A 4,369-nucleotide genomic window follows, 5' to 3' on the forward strand; every position below is an offset into this window, starting at 1 on the left:
TGTGTGTGTGTGTATATATATATATATATATATATATATATACAGGTGAAAGTAAAATAAGCTTAGTGATGATGCCAGATGAGAACTTCAGCTCCAACTTCATCAAGGGCCACTGCCTCAACATCAAAAGTTAGCTGTGAGAACAATCCATATCGAGCTGTTATGGAGGTGGTAAAGTAGATAAACACACTTACGCTTGAAATATATATATTTACATAGAACACAAAATACAGATTACAGAATAAATGAAAGAAAACAAAATGGAAGAAAAGAATTATGAAAAGTCTCGACAGCCGTTTCACGATGGCTTTAACTTATGTAATAACCATATTCATAAATAATATGTGGATGGTGTCCTAGGTATGTATCCTGTGACAAGTCCCTATGAGATTGCTAGAGTAAGCTAGCATCCCTTTCCAAGAGGTTATTACATAAGTTACAGTCATCTTAAAACAGCTGTTGAGATATAATTTGTCTCTTCTGTTTTGTTTTATCTTCGTTTTGTAATCTGTGTTTTGTGTACCATATATCTCAAGCCTAATTTTATAACTTCCTCTCTTTGTCTTTTTCCTTCCCCATATATATATATATATATATATATCCGATTAGAGTTTGTGTTATCCTCATGAAGAGATGGTTTCATCCAAGAAAATACTAGTTCAATACCTAATATTTTGGGGGAATTAATTTTCTTAGAATGGTAGGTATATATATAAAAACTTAGTTTATATTCATACAAAAGAAGAAAAAGATTTAGTCTGCTATAATGAATCCATAGACATATTAAACATCCAAGAGTATATATACATTTATATAAATATATATATGCATGTGTGTGAATGTATATATGTGTAAGTGTATGTTCATGTGTGTTCTAAATGAGAATATGCTAAGTGTAATTACTCTGAGTAGCCAGTGGTATGAATGCGGACAATTTAGACAAAGTTGTATCAAAATATTGTATGATATATTCTTGACTTATTGAAATGATCTTCACTTCAAGATAAGAATAAAGAAATCCTTTGTTGCAACGGCAACTGATATTAGATGAAGAAGGGAGATAATTTCAATAATTTTACAAATGTAATAAAATTGAGACGCTGTTATGGCAAAGAGAGTCTGATTGATCAGAGACAAGAGAATAACCATGAGATGTATTTCTACAACAATAGGGCATTATCAGCACAGAAGTTGTTCCAATTGAGACAACATGTGTGTATGTGTATATAAATATATGTATATTTTTATGTATTTATAAATATGTATATGTGTATGCGTGTATATATATATATGCATATATATTTGTATATATATGTGTGTGTATGTATATATGTACACACGTATATATATACTTATATGAGTGAGTGGGTAAATGAAAGAAAGAAACATTCAACACAGTTGATTTGGTAGGGGTTGCATAAATTTTTTTTAAAGATATTTTTTAAATATAATAATAATAATCATACATGTCCTCTTTTGATTCTTGAAATGGGATGTTGTACGATAGTTTCCCATTTCCTTTCACAATTCTTTGCATTTATTTCAACTCTACGAAGTCTTTTGAGCTGCTGGCTAGTAGAGGGTACCCATAGTGCTGCATAATGTGGTCTACTTCTCAACATTTACAGGTGTGTGGGCCAGTCTTGCAGTCCCATTTGACCACAGTATCTTTTGATCACTCAGTTCTTTATTTACAGGCAGTTAAGTGTCTTCTACTAAATCCATGGTGTCTCTGAGACAGGAGGGAAGCCTCCAGAAAGTAGGGCTCCTGTATTGATTGGAAGAGGGTCATTATCAAACTTTTCCATCCAGATCTGGAGACAGGTTTCTTCCTGAGAGTTTGTTGGGGGCTGGACATGGCCGAGAAACTTTCTTGACTTTACTTGTCGGGCCAGAAGTTGACAACTGTAGAGGAGGTGGCATTCATCATCATCATCATCATCATCGTTTAACGTCCGCTTTCCGTATATGTATGTATCCATATATAAATATATGTGTATGTATGCATATATATGTATGTATAAATATATGTGTATTTATATATGTTTGTCTATACATATATATGTGTGTGTAGTTATATGTATGTGCAAGCATGTCTGTGTGATTCTGTATGATTGTAAGCAAACATTATGTTACCATTTGTTTGCAATTTCCTGTGGTAACTTGTCCAAACTAGGGGGAAAATATGGCCTTGCTTGGAAATAGGTACAAGCTGGTGAGAGGAAGACCATTTAGCTGCAGAAAATAGGTCTCAAAGATGTCTCAAAATATGTCTGATTCATGCTAGCTTGTAAAAATAGGTGTTCAAATAATGATTATTATGCTCTCTGGGGATGTATATATATTATTTGTGTGTATGGAAATTACATACATAAATATCATTATAATGATAATGATGATGATGTGTGCTTGTGTGTGTGTGTGTGTGTGTGTATATTCTTTAACTTGTTTCAGTCATTTTGACTGTGGCCATGTTGGAGCACCACCTTTTAGTCAAAGAAATCGTCCCCTGGACTTATTCCTTTTAAACTTGGTGCTTAGCCTATTGGTCTCTTTGTTGAACCGCTAAGTTACATGGACATAAACACACCAACATCAGTTGTCAAGTGATGGGGGACAAACACACACACACACACATAAATTATATATATATATATATATATATATATATATATATATATATATATATATATATATACACACACATATACACAATGGACTTCTTTCAGTTTTCGTCTACCAAATCCACTCACAAGGCTTTGGTCGGCGCAAGGCTATAGTAGAAGACACTTGCCCAAGGTGCCATGCAGCGGTTCTGAACCCTGAACCATGTGGTTGGTAAGCAAGCTACTTACCACACAGCCATTCCTAGAATTTATATATATATATATATATATATATATGCATATGCATGTATGTATTTACTTTCCCTTGGAAAAACGCGTCCAGACCTAATGCGGATTCATTTGTCGCTCAACCAAATCACTAAACTTTTCTATGAACGTTTAAACGGCTTAATGTTTGACGATACTGATGACAGCAAATTTACGGTTATTCTGGAGTTTACTACTCACAATAATAACTTGAGTTGCGTTCTTTTCCAAATTTTCATTACTTTTCTCAATAATATAAAATTTTTACTTGTTTCACCCTGTTTGTGGCTTTGCTAAGGCACCACCATTAGCCTGATTGCTAATTGATTTCAACTCTCTTCTATGGCCCTCTTTATTGGTTTGTTTGTCATACATCACCGATTTCTACAAAACTGCCTTTATATTTCAGTTTCTTGCTGTGATGTGGGTTCATCTGATTGCTCAGATAAAAATTTCTCCAAGTTTTCTTTGAACACATCCACATTTATGCCTTGTAAAGCCCTGAGTTTTTTTGGCAAGCATTTGAAACGCTGCAGGTCCTTGAATCTTAAGTTATTACAATATTGTGCCCTTACTCTAGATGGGTAGATGTGGATCTTTGGCACTATACAGTGGTCTCAAGTTCTATGTTGTGTATAACTTTCAATCTCAAAGTTGGCTGCTAGACCCACTATGACTTCCAGATATATACTACAACATATCTTTTGTATCTTTGCTCCACAAAGTAGTGCCTCATTTCTTTTATCTTTTCTCAAAAGCTCATCTATTGTACTGACACGATCTTCTTGGTGTGTTAGTTTCATACTATGTTGTGACCATAATTGGAAGCTGTAGTCTTAGAACTGAGAACAAGTGTTCTTCATAACTTCAGCTTCCTTTACCCTTGTTCTGAATGATCTTAGAATGGCAACAAGGCATTCATCTACATATTAATGCCATTCTAGTAATATGCACTGGAATGATGCATCATTACTCTTGTGGATTCCCAGGTCAATGTATCAGCTGTCACTCTGAGATTGTATTACCTTTGTTCCTGTGTATTCTGATTGCAATCTGTGGGCTTATTGTGGAACACTTGAAAATTTTTAGCTTTGAACTGCATGTTATTTTCTTCTGCTCACTTGAATATTGCATTCAGGTCATTTTGTAGTTTTAAGTTTTTATAAGTGTGTGTTTGTGTGTGAGAGAGAAAGAAAGAGAGATTGGTTGTGTTTCAGAGTCAAAATAAAAGCATTTATCCATGTGAATATCGTGAAGACGTATAATATCATTCAATGTCGATCATATAACAAATGCTGGCCATGATTCTGAGTTTTGTGTAAAAACTGATGCTATACACCCATCAGATGGCATATTAAGGTTTTAAGTTGAACACTGTAGTGTTTATCTTAAACCCATAACCTGTTATCCTGTTGAGCACTGAGCATCAGCTATACATGAGACCCAGAGTCGTAGCAACTGTTTGTTAGTAGGATCATCATTAAACTAATATATAT

Source organism: Octopus bimaculoides, chromosome 5, assembly GCF_001194135.2.
Source record: "Octopus bimaculoides isolate UCB-OBI-ISO-001 chromosome 5, ASM119413v2, whole genome shotgun sequence".
NCBI lineage: Eukaryota > Metazoa > Mollusca > Cephalopoda > Octopoda > Octopodidae > Octopus > Octopus bimaculoides.